This window comes from Egretta garzetta, unplaced genomic scaffold (assembly GCF_000687185.1).
Source record: "Egretta garzetta isolate BGI_Z169 unplaced genomic scaffold, ASM68718v1 scaffold71, whole genome shotgun sequence".
NCBI classification, from domain to species: Eukaryota; Metazoa; Chordata; class Aves; order Pelecaniformes; family Ardeidae; genus Egretta; species Egretta garzetta.
The window spans coordinates 401,112-412,007 of record NW_009258618.1 but is presented as its reverse complement, the minus strand read 5'-3'; positions in this window follow the sequence as shown (position 1 = coordinate 412,007).

Sequence of the window (10,896 nt, the reverse complement as noted above, 5' to 3'; positions counted from 1 at the left end):
TCTCCTAACCGCTCCTTCCTCCTCCCAACAGACCCTGGGAACACGGTGCCGAGCCCATCCCCAGGGCAGTTCCGTGGAAGCCCTTCTGAACGCTGGGCAGCCCCGCCAGCACCCGCACGGTGCCAGCCCTGCCAGCAGCGCCCATCCGGCTGCGCACGCCCCACTGAAGCAGCGCTGGGCACGATGACAAATTTCCTGCAATTCAGGAGCAGAGGAAAGCAGCCTCCCCCAGTACTGCTACCAGCTCATGGAGCGCTCCAGGGGTGACGGCGATTAAAAAATGCTTTGTTTCTGCCCCTTGCAACAGCAGCTTCACCACCTCAGCTCTTTTCTTCCACCTCACTGCTTTTCTTCCCGCATGCACCTCCCCTGAGTGGGGCAAGGGCAGGCTGTCACTCTGGCTCTACTTTATGGAAAAGTGGGAAGCCTGACCTTTCTATTTCTGCTCTAGCAGAAAGCCACGGTGCTTTGCTTTCAAAAGCAACGCTCCTGGATGCCCTCCGCGCCAGGCCCTGCTCCACCAGCACGTTAACAGCATCGCTCCCGGAGCCTGCACGGCATAGCCAGCAAGACGCAGCGCATCAGCAGAGCCGTGGGTTTCAAATACATTCGATTCAAAAATAAGACTTTAATTTTTTATTTTTTTTTTTTTAAGTTCTGCTCTGCACAAGAAGAATCTGCAGTGGCTTTCCATCCTCTGCTCATTACACATTTACTTTGACAGACAGAATTTAGGTGATAAAGAGGAACAAAGAGGAAATTTGAAGAAGCAAGGGAGCGAACACAGAGCCCAGTGACTGATCATTGCAGACGTGCGAGAGGGTGACGGGAGCAAACGAAGCGCGTGCGTGTGTGCGCACCAACCCTGGGCGAGCCACGCGCCCTTCCCTCTCTGAAGACGTGATGGAAGCGGAACACGTCCATTTTACATTTCCAACTGCATAGGCAGGAGAGGCGAAATGCCCGTTTCTAGCAGCAAGAGCCTAGAAAGCCCATGCCTGAGAAGCTCCAAATCATCCCAGATTTTTATTGCAGCCTCTCCCCCATATTCTTTTAAGGTTTCACTGAAGAGTTTAATTATTAAAGATGGCATTAAATACACACGCTCACAGGTATCACCTCCTGCCCTTTGAGCAGGGACCGAAAGAACACACTAGAAACACAGAATTTTCCCTCCACTTGGCAAAATAATTGCCATATGCTCAAAACATTCATATTGCAGTTCAATTAGGCAAATGATATCCGAGTCACTGCAAGTCATCTTTCTGGCAATGGAACATTTAGCAATAGCAGGTTCTCCAGCAACCCATGTTCATACAGATTGTAAGGACCACCTGATGGGAGATGACAAAGCGTAACACTTCCCTACGCACCCAAAGCAAGCAAGAGGCTCTCGGCCAACCGCAGCGGTGTAGGCTTTGCCTCCAACGCTTCGAAGGAAGCTCTGCAAGCCTTGGAAAGACCCATTCAAACATTTCATGCGTGCTTAGGTGAAGAGTCAACCCATGCAAGAATACGGCCAATAAAATTAATTGGGTATAGGAGCTTAGGCCAGCAATCCTGCCTTAACTCCTCAATGTGCATCCTACCCAGCAGATGCAAGAAGAGTTGACAGACCTTCCCTCCCATGACTAAGCTGGTGCATGATGCTGGGAAGAGATTGCTCGCTTTGCACCCTGCCAAGCAGGAGCTGGGCTCCGGCTGTCCACCAGCACAGTACCAGGGCCGGCAGCTCGGCAGCTACAGCCGCTCCGCTGGGACGAGCACTGGTTTCATCACTCTTCAGCATTTTAAGCCTGTGTCTTTCATTTTAAGCCTCTATCTTTGTCAGTTTAGAAACTACAGTATGAGCAGCAGTTTTCCCAGGTTGCTAATTAGTTAATTTGTAAATCTTATTATATGGATAATAAAGTTATCAAATCCCCCTGGTGAGCTACAAACATCCTGAATCATTTATATACAACAAAAACAAAACATTAACCTTTACCCATTTGCTCTTGAATAATGCAAGAATGTTTACTGGCCCTAAATTCTTCTTTAGAGCTGTCTCTACTGCAGGCATCTGGGGAAGCAAAGGATACAACACCCAACAAGAGGCACGAGGTGGAGCCCCGGGGCTCTGTGACTTGCCACGGGCTTACGAGATTTGCTGGAACGCACGTTTTCCACAGCAGCCCCAGTACAGTTTCTCAGATCTGGGGATGCTTGCACCAAAGCATCAGGGCAAGACCATGCACCTCCAATTCCCCATGACCCTGACACAGTTTGGGGAAGAAAGGTCCCCTAGAAGGTTGGGTTTCAGAGCTAAGAAACCACAGTAGCAACAGGGCATTTTCAAACCCTGGGAACCAGATTTATTTTGAAGGATGAAAAGGGAGAAAATGCTAATGGTGTTGCTTAAAAATATATATACACACACACACACTTAAAGGATTCTTGGCCTAAACCACCGCTCAAAAATCCTCACAAAAAACCATAAAGCAGTTTCCCAAACGGATTGCAGAACCTGCCAACCAGAAAAACTTCATCAAAATGTGTTCCAAGAGGATGATCATTGCCGAGCACATGTCTGGCTGCACCTGCAGCATGGGAAGGGACCTCCCAGGGAAGCAAGGGCTGCTAGAGAGCTCAGCGGTGGGCAGGACACCCATCGACTCCAGGCTGCTGACAGCCAGCCAAAGCAGGCTGCTGAACGCAGGGAGACAGGCCAGCAAATTAAAGCTTTATTTAACAGCACGCGGCCGGGAGCAGTTGTACGTTTGCATGTTTTGGAACAATGCTGAGAATTATTGCAGCAGACAGAAGCCCGGGGTATGTCCTCGGCAACGGCAGGAGGGACAAATCCAGCACTTCACTGCACTGCATGGGAATATTGCTGCAAGAAGCCGGGTAGAAGTCCCCTGATTGCTGAGGACTTTCGTCATCGTCAGACGGTGGCCAAGACGAGCTGCAAGCTGAACACTGGTCTTGGAGATGACTTCCCTCAGCCCTGCCCACCTCGGGGTTGCTGCACGTGCCCCAGCTGCAGGGCAAGGTCTCGCCCCCACTCCTGGACCCCAGCAGTCATCCTGTGAGTCAACGGGATAGAGCGAAGAATAAAATCTCCAGTGAAAGTAGAAAAATAAGAAAGGACAGACCTCGACGTTAACCGAAGCGCCATTAGAGAAGAGCGGGTGCTTCCGGCGTCATGGAGCAGCTCTGGGAGCAGCCGGGCAGGTTTTAAGGTACATCACCTCGACGTCGGGGAGAGGGGACAGGGACAGCCAGCTCGAAGGGCTCTGCTCTCGGAGAGCTGCGCAGGGCTCTGGCATGCCGAGGACCGCTTAATGTCCAAGGACCCGTCACCAGTGCCTGAGTTCATAAGGCAGAGCCACTAATAAGGAATTTCCCTGCAGCCACCACAGCTCATCACTACGGTGTAGCCAGTCCTGCAGGAATGGAGAGTCCCCTCATCCCTCCAATGCTCCCAGTAAAAGCAGCAACAAACCTCTTTGTTGGAGGGGACAGGGAGAGACGATGACTCTCAGCATGACAGGGCCAGCACCGATGCCCCCGAGGCTTGCCAGGACAGGCTGTGCCGCTGGCAGCCCTGGGCAGGGGGATGCACCCACCCACCCCGCGCTCTCAGGGGCTGCGGAAGCAGTGTGGTCCCCCCCCCTCCTGCCTGCCCAGCACAGGGAGCAGCCCCAGCCCACGATGCTGAAGCCCACCCGTGCGAGGGGCTCCTGTGGCCGATAGCCTGGGGCTCCGCTCTTCTCCCACGCTGCAGCCCGGGGAGGAGCAAGAGCAGCCCCAGCCCGGCTGACATCTCCCGTTGGCGAGCGATGCCGGTCTTACCGCCTTTGTCTCACCGGGTTTGTTTAATCACGAAGACAGAGCTTGCTTGCTCTGCGTCGCCTGCACGCGCACCTTCCCTCCCCTTCAGAGTATTTTCTTTTCTTTTGTTTACAAAATGTAAACAAATGCAAAAGAGTTTCCCCACCATATGCACCATAGCTCACCTCACACGCTCCGTCTCCATTCAGACGCTCTCCCAAAAGCAGACAGTTGGGCAGTTTGCCCAAGGAGACAACAATGCTGAAAGATTTGCTCTTAGAATACAAAATCCTTCCCAGTCCAGCGGCTCCTGCCCAGGAAAAGCCCTTTATCAAAGCTTTAAGCTCCTTATACTGGCATCAGGCTACCCGGGGAGCCAGCCCAACGTGAGCACAGGTATGCCCAGGAATACGAAAGCCCAGAGGAGTCTCAGGGTTAAGTGTTTTATTTGCAAACTCCAAATGCCTGAGACTGCTGAGTCCGTCCCAGACGGCAGCATGGCAGCAGCAGCAGCCCCACGGGCTGGAGCTGCCGGCATGCACGTTTGTCTGGCTCAGAGTGGTCTTTTGAGGCCCTATTTCTCCAGTGTACTTTGACCTTGCTCTGGATCAGGTTTTTGGGATGCTGGAAGCACGCTCTAAAGAAAAAAACTGCCTTGCCCCATACCCTGGCCACACTGCATAGACCCACTCAGTGCAAGGAGCTGGATGATGGCGAAGTGTCACAGACGCTGGGGGGAAAGCAGTGGCGTTGTGCCACCCAAAACACATCTCCACACAGCCCAGAAAAGCCAGGAGAGCCCCAAAGCTGCCTCCAAGCCATAGCAACCCGGACACAAGCTCTTGACCATCGGCACAGGGCTCTGGCACCAGCCCACAGCTGAGGGCTTAAAAATGCCAGGAGAGCACAAACCTGCAGCGTACCTGGCAAGCGGAGCAAGGCTGGCTGGAGATGATAAATCATTTCCTGACCCCGGCACGCTATCGGCTTGGAGCCTGCCACATGAGATCTGATTAGCCTCATCTCCCGCATGAAACGTCGTTAGCTGGCAGGAAGGCATCCAGCCCTCCTCAAAAACCCAGCCGCTGTGACAAACGACTTCCCGCAGGAATGAACCCTGCCTAGCAACTCCAGGCTGCACCGAGCCACGCTGCCTTTTATTTCATCTCTATTTGTTGCTCTAATTCCATTGCACACACTCCTCGGCCCGATGCTCTGAAGAAGGGGCTAATCATGCTTCCCCCCGACTCCTCCATGAAAGGCGTTATTCAGGGAGGTCACCTCTAACGCTTCCCCCCGAGCGCGTCCCTTCCCAGAACACAGATTCCCGCTGCAGGGAAGCCCTTTGCCCACCTCGCCCGGGCGAGGGGAGGTCAGGAGGCACCGGGAACACTCTCCGATCCCGTACGTCAAACAAGGAGGACAGATGGAGAGTTAACAGAGCCAGGAGAAGGATCAAGCAAGATTCATCTAAAAAAAAAAATCAAACCAGGGAGGAGTTAAAACCTCCCCAGAGAGCTGACGGAGCCGTGCTTTAGCAGATGGTCCTAATATCATGGAGCTCGAAGATTATTTCAAGCGTGTCTCAGTGCGTAGCTGCTCCTTACAACCTGTGGAGATTTTCAGTTGGGCAACGTTTCCACTTCGGGATTCGGGAAACAGCTTGGAATTCGGATTATCAAAACTGGAGAAAAGAAAAAAAAAAAAATAATCACCAAACATTTTTAAAGGAGCTGTGCGTTGATCCACCACCTACACCGGGCAAACCCACGGGGTCAGATGCATGAGCCTGGCTTTGCCCTGATGAGGTACTAAAACGCACCGCCGCCAGCAGTTGCCAGCAATTTTCCGTTGCCACGTTAAAAAATAAGACCTGCCACATCAAACACAGTCAGTGAAGCGTGGTAATCATAAAATAAGGGGAAAGAAGGTTTCCAGGAGGGGAAGTCCGGAATTTCTGACAGCACTTTACAGCTTTTAATCACTTATAGCACATCGAGAGAAGCTGAGCTAAAATTTGTGCTATTTGGAGTTAATCCCCAGCTTTGGTTAAAAGCTTTCTGGAGTTCTCACAACACAAGAAATATCTTGAGCTCCCCGTCAGACTTCAGCGGTTTTCCCATTGTCAGCTCCAGAGAGACACAGTTAAAAATGACCGTGCTCCAGGATTTGCGGGCTGCAGCTCCCCTCTACAGAAACTTATGGGGAACCAGATCCGGGGACTGGGATGACGGGGGGTTACAGCCAGTCCAGGCTGAGGTACTGCTTGCCTGTCTTAGTTTGCTCCTTGGACCCAGGGACAGACGTGCCTGCCTCCACCACGGCACGGCAACCCCAAGGAAGGGCAAGCAACTGGGGTTTTGCTGATTTGCACCCTTGGGCATGCAGCCCCAGCAAGGCAACCTGCACCGGCAGCCAACCGGGGTCGGGACAAGTGGGAAGACTAATGGAGGGGACGGGGGTGGAGGGAGAGGGGGAAACGTTGCTCATCCAAGCAAATGATAAAGAGGGGTGCAGGAGGTACGGAGCACAAGGAGGCATTTCTGTATGGTTTGGGTTTCTTACAGAAAAGAGCCATTTTTCTTAAGGGAAGGAGGGGGAAGAAAAAGGGCGAGACAGCGGGCTTTGCCCCCGCGGGGTCTCACTGGCCTTATTTTTCTAGGAGAGGCTGTTTGCCTGAACAGCTACCGAGGTTTTTCAATCCAAAAAAGCGATTCTTATTCCGACCAGTTAATTCTGTGCTAACGGTACAAAGAAACCCTCGTTATAGATTTGAAGAGGCCCAGCCTTGCAAATTAGTGCTGAGAAAGCTGTCATTCAGCGCCAGGAAGATAAAACTCCATTTCCTGGTATTTCTGAACTAAAAGCAGCAGGAGATATATATATTTAGCAATTTTCCGTTGCCACGTTAAAAAATAAGACCTGCCACATCAAACACAGTCAGTGAAGCGTGGTAATCATAAAATAAGGGGAAAGAAGGTTTCCAGGAGGGGAAGTCCGGAATTTCTGACAGCACTTTACAGCTTTTAATCACTTATAGCACATCGAGAGAAGCTGAGCTAAAATTTGTGCTATTTGGAGTTAATCCCCAGCTTTGGTTAAAAGCTTTCTGGAGTTCTCACAACACAAGAAATATCTTGAGCTCCCCGTCAGACTTCAGCGGTTTTCCCATTGTCAGCTCCAGAGAGACACAGTTAAAAATGACCGTGCTCCAGGATTTGCGGGCTGCAGCTCCCCTCTACAGAAACTTATGGGGAACCAGATCCGGGGACTGGGATGACGGGGGGTTACAGCCAGTCCAGGCTGAGGTACTGCTTGCCTGTCTTAGTTTGCTCCTTGGACCCAGGGACAGACGTGCCTGCCTCCACCACGGCACGGCAACCCCAAGGAAGGGCAAGCAACTGGGGTTTTGCTGATTTGCACCCTTGGGCATGCAGCCCCAGCAAGGCAACCTGCACCGGCAGCCAACCGGGGTCGGGACAAGTGGGAAGACTAATGGAGGGGACGGGGGTGGAGGGAGAGGGGGAAACGTTGCTCATCCAAGCAAATGATAAAGAGGGGTGCAGGAGGTACGGAGCACAAGGAGGCATTTCTGTATGGTTTGGGTTTCTTACAGAAAAGAGCCATTTTTCTTAAGGGAAGGAGGGGGAAGAAAAAGGGCGAGACAGCGGGCTTTGCCCCCGCGGGGTCTCACTGGCCTTATTTTCCTAGGAGAGGCTGTTTGCCTGAACAGCTACCGAGGTTTTTCAATCCAAAAAAGCGATTCTTATTCCGACCAGTTAATTCTGTGCTAACGGTACAAAGAAACCCTCGTTATAGATTTGAAGAGGCCCAGCCTTGCAAATTAGTGCTGAGAAAGCTGTCATTCAGCGCCAGGAAGATAAAACTCCATTTCCTGGTATTTCTGAACTAAAAGCAGCAGGAGATATATATATATTTTTTTTTTATTTTATTTTTTATTTTTTTTAAATCTACACAATCCTCCAGGCATTATAAAACCAACTGGCACCATCCACTCTGCTCTCCAGCAGATCCCATCAGCAGTTCCCGAAGCAGGGACCATGTAAGACCCTATACCACAGGCAGGGCTTTTGCCCATCATTACTTATCCCAGGCTGGCTTCTGGGAAGGGACGGAGCATGGGCACAAACACGTGCAGGACCAGGGCCTGCCAGGGGCTCCACGAGCCCTCCCCAACCCAGCAGCCCCTCGGCTGATGCCGCTTCCCCTTTTCGCAGGGGGAGGAGGATGCTCCTGCTCCTCCCGGCCCCCCAGGGCGGGAAGGTCTGAGCCTTCCAGGCGAGGGGCTCAGCGATGGGGATTACGCGCCTGAAGAGCAGGAATCCTCTCTTGTGTGCAAATCCTTGTTAGGGAAAGGGCAGACCGAAACATCCTCATTTATGTAGGCTCCTCATCTGCCCATGCACCCGGTACCAGCTCCGGGCTTTTTGCTCACATCTCCCATTCACCCTGCAGGGAGAATTCCCAGTTCTCCAAGGAAACCAACCCCTCGGCTCTTCTGCTCGCTTGCTGTTTGGGAGGGGAAGAGGGGCAATGTTAGCTTTCCAACAAGGCTGTGCCTAAAGAGATCCAGGATCCTGCAGGAAGAGCCCATCTCCCAAAGGCCCGCAATGCCAACTGTCCGGCAGCGCCCGCTGCTCCGCTCACCCACACCAGGGCTGGCAGCTACTTCCAGAGGCACAAAGGCATTAATTTTACATTAGAGAGCCTCGTCCCAGCTCAGAGAAAACCAGCTCAGAGTTTAAATACTTTATCAGCATTTCTCCCGTGGCAAGCTGTAACAGAGATTCACTTTCAGACTGAATAATTTAGCCCCGTGCACAGTGCTGGCCAGCGCGACGGCAGGAGCCAGCAGCAGCTCAGGGAGCCCCACCAAGCCCCCCAGCCCGAGGCAGCGGGACTCACCCCAGCCTCCAAAGCTGGGCAAGAGCCCGGGCTGCGACAGCCCGGCTTTACCCCATCCCCAACCTCTCCATGAATGACAAGTTTGAGGGCTCCCCAGGAATGTTCCCGTGTTACTGATGCCCTGGGATGGGGAGGAAAATGCATTCAGGTGCCGTGGGGTTTTGTGGGCAGGATCTGGGCTGCTCCTCGTGCTGCCTCAGGCTGGGTATTTTGGAAGGCTCCTGCAGATGCCATCGTCTCCTCCCTTCTCTCCTCCTGCAATTCATGGATGGCTGAGCCTTTCAGCTTGTGCTGTCTCCACGCTCTGGTGCTCATCTGCATTTCCACACCATCTCCCACCCATGGCTCAGCAGGGTGGCACCTGCCTAACTTCCAAGACCAGACTGCCTCAGATGCTGAGCCCTTCCCCACCTCCGGCAGACGGAGACTCTCTGCTGCCCCTGCCCCTCACCGCCCCACCGCAGGCAGGACCCCCAGAAGCTCTCGACGCAGCCAGGTAGCAGCGCAGCTATCCCCAACCCTGCACACACCCCACGCTCACTGCGTGGCTGTCGTTCATCCATGCCCTTTCCTTGTAAACTGGTTATGATCTGTCTGCTCTTCAAGCGCCTCCCATTTTTCACTCTCAAAGGCCAGATGAACTCAGCACGTCCCAATGTGAGTTTTGCCCCGACCCTCGGTGGCGGCACCCACCCTCAGTCCTCAGGAGGGTGAGGATGCGGTGGACAGAGCGGGAGTTCAAAGCGTGCTCAGCTCTCCACAGTCCCCCCTCCACAGCTCTGACCCCCAGCAAGGTCCCTGGGCAGTCGCAGCAGCACTCATTGCCCCCCTGGGGAATCGCTCGTGTGCCCCCAGAGCAGCTGACTCGTCCTCCTCCTCCGGTTCCACCTCCCAAAAGGCGGCTGCGCTTCAGCTCCCCCCCCCAGATGCACACCCATAAAGCGGGAGCCAGTGCATCTGGGCACTCAGTTCCCCCACATGAATTCAGGGACTTAAGCAAGTACAAAGAATACACAAATGGAAAGGAAAATACAGCCTTGCCAGGCTTCCCCATACAGTTCTGCTGCTCCCTTTACACCCAGAGGGCAGAGAGACCCTAGAGTAGGGTCAAACGCCTCCCCTGCTGTCCCCTCCTCCCGGGGCTGCAGGAGCGCACAGGAACGTCACTGTCGGGCGCCAAGCGGCAGTGTTCAGGTGCTACAGCTGGGGGGTACAACTGGCGCTCACGGCTTCTCGGGGTGTGACCTTGTCAACAAAAATCAAACGAAACCAGTGCCTGCGGTGTCCAACGCGCAGGAGCAGCCCACAGCAGCCGTGCCGAAGAGCAGGGGGAGGAAGGCTGCTCTGCTGCTCACTTCTAAGAGAGAGAGTGTCGATATTACTTTTTTTTTTTTTTTTTTAAAGGGGTTAAATATTTTGAGCCCAGCCATGCACTTTTGGAAGGATTCGAGTACACGTGAACAAAACATTCAAAAAGAGTCTGCGGCTTCCACATGAAATACCAGTAATGAACTGACAACATCCTCTGCATGACAATGAGCGTATTGAGGCCAGGCGGGATGAGGAGCATCAATCATCACCAGCAGCATAATAGGTGTGGGCAGGGAAGGGGATGATGACAGCATTAGAGCTCAGATCAGGGGAAGATCTTCATTTCTCCCGCTGCATGGGGCAGGGGAACAGCTAAAGCCATGTCCAGGCTGTGAGGGAAGGGGGCTGCTCCGGGAAGCAGCACAGGCGACGCAGCTGGCCCTGCTTCTGCTGGACCTGGCAGAGCATGGGTCCCTCCACCCAGGCCATGGCAAAAGCCCAGCTCCTGCTTCCTCTCCAAATCTCCAAAAAAGCTGCTCGGGAGCAGTGAGCAGAGCACCCCAGCTACCTCGTTTGCCCCTGGCACCCCGAAGAACCCCCATGGGAACTGCTCCTTGCTCCCCCCATGCGTGCCTGTCCCCAGGCAGGGATGGTCATGCAGGTACAGACCCAAGTCCCACCACAAAGCAGGCTTTAAAGAGAGACCAACAAAAGCCCGTGGCAGAACGGCTTTGCCCGCGGGAACCTGGACGGAGAGGCTGTTTGCAGCAAGCAGAGCTACACGCCCCAGTGCTTGAATGGGGGCGGCCGCACCGGACCATGCAGCGTGCAGACACCAGGCCG